Here is a 10341-nt window from a genome sequence, read left to right on the forward strand (position 1 = left end):
TGAGAGTGAGGGGCCCGAGGCTTTAATTTATATTGAGAATTTAATATAATTAAATCTTCTTCTTCTTCTACTTCTTCTTCTTCTTCTTTCGGCTGCTCCCATTAGGGGTCGCCACAGCAGATCATCCGTATGATCCGCATAGTGATTTGGCACATGTTTTACGCCGGATGCCCTTCCTGACGCAACCCTGGTCGCCTCTTACGACACAGGGATATGGTACACCTATTTTAACCGGGGTATACACCGGCCCAGTACACTGGTACTCATTTCGCCGACCTCGGAAGGATGACAGGCTGAGTCAACCCCCTGGTGTATTAATTCAGTGGCCCAACGGGGCTTGAACTCAGGACCTTTTGGATCCCAAGCCGCTGCCCTAACCACTGCGCCAACACCAGGCATATAAAGGATATAATTAAATGAGGCTGTTAATTATTTTCTAAAGGGGTGTTTGTGGTAATTAAAACACCCCTTTTGAAAATAATTAACAGCCTCATTTAATTTTCACTCTTGGACTTCATTGGAGTTCCCTTTGGCCGCACATAAAGTTTCAGGCTGCGGGTTTCATAGTGTTCGAGTAATGGAGGACACACACACACAAACACACATACACACACACACACACACACACACACACACACACACACACACACACACACACACACACACACACACACACAATAGATAAAACCGGTGGGGTGTTTAAGTATACAAAAGGAGGTAGATTACGACCAAAAGCAGTGGAGTTGGAAACTGCACTATCCTTTGCCTCTTTTTATAAAGCCGACTGTCCACTCTGTACTTGGTGGTGAAAGTTAAAGATCCTACAATATTGCAGAAGGTGCAAGTCATTGTGTCCTGGCAATGTGGCTGAACTCTCTGCAGAATATAACTGTGATGTTATGTGAAGATATTTATTTAATAAACGTTGGTAACAGTTCCACAATGAACGAAGCACAGGAAAACGTCCTTCAACACATCACGCCTGCACAAAGCCTGCACGCCACTTCAGAAGACAAATCAAAAACCCAAACTCTCAAACCTGAACCCAAACCCCCAAACTCCCAAAACCTATTTTGAACCCTCATCGTGCTCTTTTCATACTCTCCAACCTATCTGGCATGTGATTCTGGTTGTACTGGTGATGATGTGTTGGTAATAGTGGTGCTGATTCTGGTAGTGGCTGTTGTGGTTATGCTGGTGATGGTTGTTGTGGTGGTGGTTGTGGTGGTACTGGCAGAGGTTATTGTGGTGCTCCTGGTTGCACTTGTTGTACTGCCAGTGATAATTGTGGTGTTGCTTGTGGTGGTGGCATTGTTATGCTGCTGCTGCACATGGTGGTGGTGGTTAATAACATGCTAATGGCAGTGCTGGTTGTTGGTACTGATGGTTGTTGGTGTTGGTATGACTTGTGGTGAAATTATTGGGAAGAACGGGGTTCATAAGATGTGAAAGTTAACGTGGTGTGTTTCAAGAACAGGTGACAGTCATCGTCGTCCTGGAAGTTGCGTTGGTGGTTGTGCTGATGGCAGCCCGAGTAAAAAATAAAATGGGGGAAAAAGGTGAAAAATGGGGAAGAAATGCATTAAAAAAAATTCCCCCTATTTCTCTCCAAATGGAAAAATACATTTTAAATCAGCAGTTTGAAACAAACAAAAAAATTAGGGAAATAAAGGAGAAAATTGGGATGAAATACAAACAAAAATATATTTTTTCCGACTTCTTTCCAAATTAAGATATATTTTAAATATCCAGTTTTGGAATGAAAAAAAAAAGGAAATTTTTCTCCATCATATGAATTTTTTGTTTAATAACCAGTTTTGGAACAAAAACATGGGGGAAAATTAGCATGTCATGAAAAAATAGATTTTTTTTAATCCATTTGGTTATGAAAGATGTTTTATTTATATATTATTTGAAACCGTTTTGCATTGAAATGGTAAAAATTGGAACAAACATGCAGCAAAAACACCAAGTACAGAAAAATAGTGAATATTAACACCACTGCAAGTCTCCAATAGTGTGTGTGTGTGTGTGTGTGTGTGTGTGTGTGTGTGTGTGTGTGTGTGTGTGTGTGTGTGTGTGTGTGTGTGTGTGTGTGTGTGTGTGTGTGTGTGTGTGTGTGTGTGCGTGTGTGCGTGTGTGTGTGTGTGTGTGATATTCAAAAATAAGAGAGGAACACTTAATGTTTTTTTTGCTTTTTTTGGAAAAATGTTTTTTTTTTGCTTTTGGGGGAAAAAAATTTCAACAAAAGGAGCTGAAATACCAAAAATAGGATAAAAATAACCCAAAACAGGGAAAAACTTTTTTGCTGCTATAAATCGACTCGGGGGTGGTTGTGCTGCTCATCGGAATAATGTCAAATTGGGGTTAATTCGTGTTCATTTTTCCTGAAAATTCCTTGATAGATGATGAAAAAGGGGATGAGTTGCTACTCTGCTCTGCCCACAACACTCCACCACTCACCACCACCAGCAATCTCTCTCCACCTCCAACTTTCTGGCATCACACTTCACACAATGCTTCCTTCTGAAACTCCGTCTCTCCATTTTTATTCCTGCCTCACTCATTAAACATACCTGCTCTCTGAGAATGTCGACCTTCATCCAAACCCACCAGGTACTCGACCCAGTTCAACCGCCTATTAACCAAATTATCAGTTCAACACAATCATGGTCGGAACCACACATGACAAAATGTATCAGACAGTACCAGAACCTTCGTGATATTGACTACATTAAAGTTAAAACTGATATTCACGACTCCACATATACAGGTTAACCCATTATACACAGTGAGGGACAGAGGAGGTGGCGTTGAGAGGTGCAGAGCGGAAGGTGGTGGAGGCGTGGGGAGGGCAGGGGTGAGGAGGGACAGTTATATCATCAAAAATTGATTTAAAAATAAATTTGCTTACCCTTATCCTCTCTCTCTGTGGAGTACCTCTGAAGTTGGGCTTGTATAATAGCTGTATTCTCACTTAAATACTGGTTGGAGGCGTGTCATTGTAATACCTAAGTGTCTTAAGCCCCCACGCCTTAAAAGAGAGCTTCACAAGGTGACCTTTCAGTCTTATTTATCATAATCTTTTCAGACATCATCTTCTGTCATTGTCATCATCAAACACCAATAACAAATATGAAAGGTAGTTGCACAACAATAACAACAACAAAACCACCAAAAGATTCTGGGAAACCAGTCAAAGCAGTGAAAAGAGGAACTTAGTGAAACAGCAAATTCAAATACTGTCTTCTCCTTATATTATCCTTTGCTAAAATGGTTTAAAATGAATTATTAAGACTTGCTTGGCTGAGGGGTTTCGGTGTCACCTCATCATGTCGAAACCTGAGGAAAGGGCGGAATGTGAATACATTCTCAAGGATGACGAGCATTTCATTGGTTTCCCAGAAATGACCGAAATCGGAAAATGACAAAAATATCATGATCATCATCACCAGGTATGATGTACCATGTCGAGGGGCTGTGGATGTTGTAAAGAGGCTGCAATCCTGATCATGTCACCACCCCTGCTCTGGGAGTCAGGACATGAATTTGTTCATCTCTCCCATAACACGCCTCTCCCTCTCTCTCCGACCCCTCTCACTCTCTCCCACCCTTCTCCATCTCTCTCTCTCCCACCCCTCTCACTCTCTCTCTCCCTTCTCCCTCTCTATCCCACCCCTATCACTCTCTCCCACCCTTCTCCCTCTCTCTCCCACCCTTCTCCCTCTCTCTCACCCACCCCTCTCCCTCTCTCACACCCTCTACCTCTCCCACCCCTCTCCCTCTCTCTCTCCCACCCCTTTCCCTCTCTCCCTCTCTCTCCCTCCCCTCTCCCTCTCTCTCTCCCACCCCTCTCACTCTCTCCCACCCTTCTCCCTCTCTATCCCACCCTCTCCCTCTCCCTCTCTTTCCCACCCTTCTCCCTATCTATCCCACCCCTCTCCCTCTCTCCCTCTCTCTCCCACCCTTCTCCCTCTCTCTCCCTCTCTCCCACCCCTCTCCCTCTCCCACCCCTCTCCCTCTCTCTCTCCCACCCCTTTCCCTCTCTCCCTCCCCTCTCCCTCTCTCTCCCTCCCCTCTCCCTCTCTCTCTCTCTCCCACCCCTCTCACTCTCTCCCACCCTTCTCCCTCTCTATCCCACCCTCTCCCTCTCCCTCTCTTTCCCACCCTTCTCCCTATCTATCCCACCCCTCTCCCTCTCCCTCTCTCTCCCACCCTTCTCCCTCTCTCTCCCTCTCTCCCACCCCTCTCCCTCTCCCTCTCTCTCCCACCCTTCTCCCTCTCTCCCACCCTTCTCCCTCTCTCTCCCACCCCTCTCCCTCTCTCTCCCACCCCCTCTCCCTCTCTCTCCCACCCCTCTCCCTCTCTCTCCCACCCCTCTCCCTCTCTCTCCCACACTTCTCCCTCTCTCTCCCACCCCTCTCCCTCTCCCTCTCTCTCCCACACTTCTCCCTCTCTCTCCCACCCCTCTCCCTCTCTCTCCCACCCCTTTCCCTCTCTCTCCGACCCCTCTCACTCTCTCCCACCCTTCTCCATCTCTCTCTCTCTCCACCCCTCTCACTCTCTCTCTCCCTTCTCCCTCTCTATCCCACCCCTATCACTCTCTCCCACCCTTCTCCCTCTCTCTCCCACCCTTCTCCCTCTCTCTCTCCCACCCTTCTCCCTCTCTCTCCCACCCACCCCTCTCCCTCTCTCACACCCCTCTACCTCTCCCACCCCTCTCCCTCTCTCTCTCCCACCCCTTTCCCTCTCTCCCTCTCTCTCTCCCTCCCCTCTCCCTCTCTCTCTCTCCCACCCCTCTCACTCTCTCCCACCCTTCTCCCTCTCTATCCCACCCTCTCCCTCTCCCTCTCTTTCCCACCCTTCTCCCTATCTATCCCACCCCTCTCCCTCTCCTCTCTCTCTCCCACCCTTCTCCCTCTCTCTCCCTCTCTCCCACCCCTCTCCCTCTCCCACCCCTCTCCCTCTCTCTCTCCCACCCCTTTCCCTCTCTCCCTCCCTCTCCCTCTCTCTCTCTCTCTCCCACCCCTCTCACTCTCTCCCACCCTTCTCCCTCTCTATCCCACCCTCTCCCTCTCCCTCTCTTTCCCACCCTTCTCCCTATCTATCCCACCCCTCTCCCTCTCCCTCTCTCCCACCCTTCTCCCTCTCTCTCTCTCTCTCTCCCTCTCTCTCTCCCACCCTCCCTCTCCCTCTCTCTCCCACCCTTCTCCCTCTCTCCCACCCCTCCCTCTCTCTCCCACCCCTCTCCCTCTCTCCCCCACCCCTCTCCCTCTCTCTCCCTCTCTCTCCCACCCCTCTCCCTCTCTCTCCCACCCCTCTCCCGCTCTCTCTCCCACCCCTCTCCCGCTCTCTCTCCCACACTTCTCCCTCTCTCTCCCACCCCTCTCCCTCTCCCTCTCTCTCCCACACTTCTCCCTCTCTCTCCCACCCCTCTCCCTCTCTCTCCCACCCCTTTCCCTCTCTCTCCGACCCCTCTCACTCTCTCCCACCCTTCTCCATCTCTCTCTCTCCCACCCCTCTCACTCTCTCTCTCCCTTCTCCCTCTCTATCCCACCCCTATCACTCTCTCCCACCCTTCTCCCTCTCTCTCCCACCCTTCTCCCTCTCTCTCCCACCCACCCCTCTCCCTCTCTCACACCCCTCTACCTCTCCCACCCCTCTCCCTCTCTCTCTCCCACCCCTTTCCCTCTCTCTCCCTCCCCTCTCCCTCTCTCTCTCCCACCCCTCTCACTCTCTCCCACCCTTCTCCCTCTCTATCCCACCCTCTCCCTCTCCCTCTCTTTCCCACCCTTCTCCCTATCTATCCCACCCCTCTCCCTCTCCCTCTCTCTCCCACCCTTCTCCCTCTCTCTCCCTCTCTCCCACCCTCTCCCTCTCTCTCTCTCTCCCACCCCTTTCCCTCTCTCCCTCCCCTCTCCCTCTCTCTCCCTCCCTCTCCCTCTCTCTCTCTCTCCCACCCCTCTCACTCTCTCCCACCCTTCTCCCTCTCTATCCCACCCTCTCCCTCTCCCTCTCTTTCCCACCCTTCTCCCTATCTATCCCACCCCTCTCCCTCTCCCTCTCTCTCCCACCCTTCTCCTCTCTCTCTCCCTCTCTCCCACCCCTCTCCCTCTCCCTCTCTCTCCCACCCTTCTCCCTCTCTCCCACCCTTCTCCCTCTCTCTCCCACCCCTCTCCCTCTCTCTCCCATCCCTCTCCCTCTCTCTCCCACCCCTCTCCCTCTCTCTCCCACCCTCTCCCTCTCTCTCCCACCCCTCTCCCTCTCTCTCCCACCCCTCTCCCTCTCTCTCCCACACTTCTCCCTCTCTCTCCCACCCCTCTCTCCTCTCTCTCTCCCACACTTCTCCCTCTCTCTCCCACCCCTCTCCCTCTCTCTCGCACCCCTTTCCCTCTCTCTCCGACCCCTCTCACTCTCTCCCACCCTTCTCCATCTCTCTCTCTCCCACCCCTCTCACTCTCTCTCTCCCTTCTCCCTCTCTATCCCACCCCTATCACTCTCTCCCACCCTTCTCCCTCTCTCTCCCACCCTTCTCCCTCTCTCTCCCACCCACCCCTCTCCCTCTCTCACACCCCTCTACCTCTCCCACCCCTCTCCCTCTCTCTCTCCCACCCCTTTCCTCTCTCTCCCTCCCCTCTCCCTCTCTCTCCCTCCCTCTCCCTCTCTCTCCCTCCCCTCTCCCTCTCTCTCTCTCCCACCCCTCTCCCTCTCTCTCTCCCACCCCTCTCACTCTCTATCCCACCCTCTCCCTCTCCCTCTCTTTCCCACCCTTCTCCCTATCTATCCCACCCCTCTCCCTCTCCCTCTCTCTCCCACCCTTCTCCCTCTCTCTCCCTCTCTCCCACCCCTCTCCCTCTCCCTCTCTCTCCCACCCTTCTCCCTCTCTCCCACCCTTCTCCCTCTCTCTCCCACCCCTCTCCCTCTCTCTCCCACCCCTCTCCCTCTCTCTCCCACCCCTCTCCCTCTCTCTCCCACACTTCTCCCTCTCTCTCCCACCCTTCTCCCTCTCTCTCCCACCCCTCTTCCTCTCCCTCTCTCTCCCACCCTCTCCCTCTCTCTCCCTCACCCCTCTCCCTCTCTCCCACCCCTCTCCCTCTCTCCCACCCCTCTCCCTCTCTCCCTCTCTCTCCCACCCCTCTCCCTCTCTCCCACCCCTCTCCCTCTCTCTCCCTCTCCTCTCCCTCTCTCCCTCTCCTCTCCTCTCCCTCTCTCTCTCTCCCACCCCTCTCCCTCTCTCTCTCCCTGTCCTCTCCTCTCCCTCTCTCTCTCCCACCCCTCTCCCTCTCTCTCTCCCACCCCTCTCCCTCTCTCTCTCCCTGTCCTCTCCTCTCCCTCTCTCTTTCTTCCACCCTTCTCCCTCTCTCTCCCACCCTTCTCCCTCCCACCCTTCTCCCACCTCTCTCCCAACCCTCTCCCTCTCTCCCTTCTCCCCTCTCCCTCTCTCTCCCACCCCTCTCCCTCTCTCTCCCACCCATCCCACCACTCTCTTCTTCCAGATGCGATTTTAGACCCCATTGAGAGTGAGGTGCCCGAGGCTGCACCTGATAAAGGATATAATTAAATGAGGCTGTTAATTATTTTCTCAAGAGGTGTTTGTGGTAATTAAAGCACCCCTTTTGAAAATAATTAACAGCCTCATTTAATTTTCACTCTTGCACTTCATTGGAGTTCCCTTTGGCCGCACATAAAGTTTCAGGCTGCTGGGTTTCAGTGTTAGAGTAATGGAGGACACACACACACACACACACACACACACACACACACACACACACACACACACACACACACACTAGTCATAGATAAAACCGGTAGGGTGTTTAAGTATACAAAAGGAGGTAGATTATGACCAAAAGCAGTAGAGTTGGAAACTGCACTATCCTTTGCCTCTTTTTATAAAGCCGACTGTCCAGTCTGTACTTGGTGGTGAAAGTTAAAGATCCTACGATATCGCAGAAGGTGCAAGTCATTGTGTCCTGGCAATGTGGCTGAACTCTCTGCAGAATATAACTGTGATGTTATGTGAAGATATTTATTTAATAAACGTTGGTAACAGTTCCACAATGAACGAAGCACAGGAAAACGTCCTTCAACACATCACGCCTGCACAAAGCCTGCACGCCACTTCCGAAGACAAATCAAAAACCCAAACTCTCAAACCCAAACCCAAACTCCCAAAAACCTATTTTGAACCCCCATCGTGCTCTCTTCATATTCTCGAACCCAGTGTTTCTCAAGGTGGGACGTGGCAATATTGTGGGTGGGCGTGAGGATTCAAAACTCTTTTCAAGATCAAAGGAACCATGATGTGGCTGTCTGAGGAGAGAAAAAATAAATACACAAACTCGACTGCTTTGGCAAGGGAAGTGTGGATAAATTTTCCATCATCTTATTTCGTCGAATGTGGATTTAGTGTTGTGACCGATTTGCTGCAAGCAAAGAGAAATCGACTGGAAACCACGAAACGTGGGGATTTAAGGCTGAAACTGACAAAATTGGTTCCTCGAATCAAACAAATCTGCAGCCAGCATTAAGGGCAGGGCTCCCATTGAAGTGAATAGCAATTGAATAAAATTTGCAATAAATATTTAATAAAGCCTTTTGAATACATATGTAGTATATACTGTAGTGTCTCCAATCACGGTGGGGCATGGGACAAAAAAGGTTGAGAAACACTGGTCTAACCTATCTGGCGTGTGATTCTGGTTGTACTGGTGATGATATGTTGGTAATGGTGGTACTGATTCTGGAAGTGGCTGTTGTGGTTATGCTGGTCATGGTTGTTGTGGTGGTGGTTGTGGTGGTACTGGCAGAGGTTATTGTGGTGCTCTTGGTTGTACTTGTTGCACTGCCAGTGATAATTGTGGTGTTGCTTGTGGTGGTGGCATTGTTATGGTGCTGCAGCACATGGTGGTGGTGGTTATTAACATGCCAATGGTGGTGCTGGTTGTTGGTGTTGGTATGACTTGTGGTGAAATTAATGGTAAGAACGGGGTTCATAAGATGTTAAAGTTAACGTGGTGTGTTTCAAGAACAGGCGAAAGTCATCGTAGTCCTGGAAGTTGCGTTGGTGGTTGTGCTGATGGAAGCCTGAGTCAAAAAAAAATGGGGGAAAAAGGTGGAAAATGGGGAAGAAATGCATTAATAAAAATTTCCCCGATTTTTCTCCAAATGAAAAAATATATTTTAAATCGGCACATTTCAAACAAAAAAGAAAAATAGGGGAAATAAAGGAAAAAATTGGGATGAAATACAAACAAAAATATATTTTTTTCAACTTCTCTCCAAATTAAGATATATTTTAAATATCCAGTTTTGGAATGAAAAATAAAAAAGGGGAATTTTTTTTTCTCCATCATATTAAATTTTTGTTTTTCAAAATAACCAGTTTAGGAACAAAAACAATAGGGGAAAATTAGCATGTCATGAAAAAATAACTTTGAAATAGATTTTTAAAAAATCTATTTGGTTATTTAAGCTGTTTTATTTTTATATTTTTTTGAAACTCTTTTGCATTGAAAAGGTAAAAATAGGAACAAACATGCAGCAAAAACACCAAGTACAGAAAAATCGTGAATATTAACACCACTGCAAGTCTCCAATAGTGTGTGTGTGTGTGTGTGTGTGTGTGTGTGTGTGTGTGTGTGTGTGTGTGTGTGTGTGTGTGTGTGTGTGTGTGTGTGTGTGTGTGTGTGTGTGTGTGTGTGTGTGTGTGTGTGTGTGTGTGTGTGTGTGTGTGTGTGTGTGTGTGTGTGTGTGTAATATTCAAAAATATGAAAGGAACACTTAATTTATTTGGGCTTTTTGGGGAAAAATTTTTTTTTTGCTTTTTGGGGGAAAAATCATTTCAACAAAAGGAGCTGAACAAGAACATACCGAAAATAGGACAAAAATATCCCAAAATAGGGGGAAAAAAATTGATGCAATAAATCGACTCGGGAGTGGTTGTGCTGGTCATGGGAATAATGTTAAGTTGGGGTTAATTCATGTTCATTTTTCCTTAAAATTCCTTTATAGGGGATGATATATGGGATGAGTTGCAACTCGGCTCTGTCCACAACACTCCACCACTCACCACCACCAGCCATCTCTCTCCACCTCCACCTTCCGAGCATCACTCTTCACACAATGCTTCCTTCTTCAACTCCGTCTCTCCATTTTTATTCCTGCCTCACTCGAGAAACACACCTGCTCTCTGAGAAAGTCTACCTTCCTCCAAACCCACCAGTTACTCGACCCACTTCAACCGCCTTTTAACCAAATTATCAGTTCAACACAATCACAACCACACTTTATAAAATGTAGCATACAGTTCCAGAACCTTCGTCATACCGACTACATTAA

The 10341-nt window shown here is 48.8% G+C and overlaps 1 protein-coding gene across 4 annotated transcripts in view; it reads right to left on the reverse strand.

Annotated features, from left to right (window-relative positions):
• The window catches only part of LOC147033637 (uncharacterized), a 45258-nt gene that overhangs the window by 23113 nt on the left and 11804 nt on the right, over positions 1-10341 (reverse strand). The window contains exon 1 of one of the 4 annotated variants that reach the window (XM_085871714.1): positions 2915-3010. The exons of the other annotated variants lie outside the window; for them this stretch is intronic. The gene's annotated coding sequence lies outside the window, so the exon portion shown is untranslated. Of the gene's footprint in view, positions 1-2914; positions 3011-10341 lie in introns of those variants that run through there. 4 annotated transcript variants of the gene reach the window in all.

This window comes from Eptatretus burgeri, chromosome 2, assembly GCF_056783735.1.
Source record: "Eptatretus burgeri isolate ZD-2024b chromosome 2, Ebu_testis_v1, whole genome shotgun sequence".
NCBI lineage: Eukaryota > Metazoa > Chordata > Myxini > Myxiniformes > Myxinidae > Eptatretus > Eptatretus burgeri.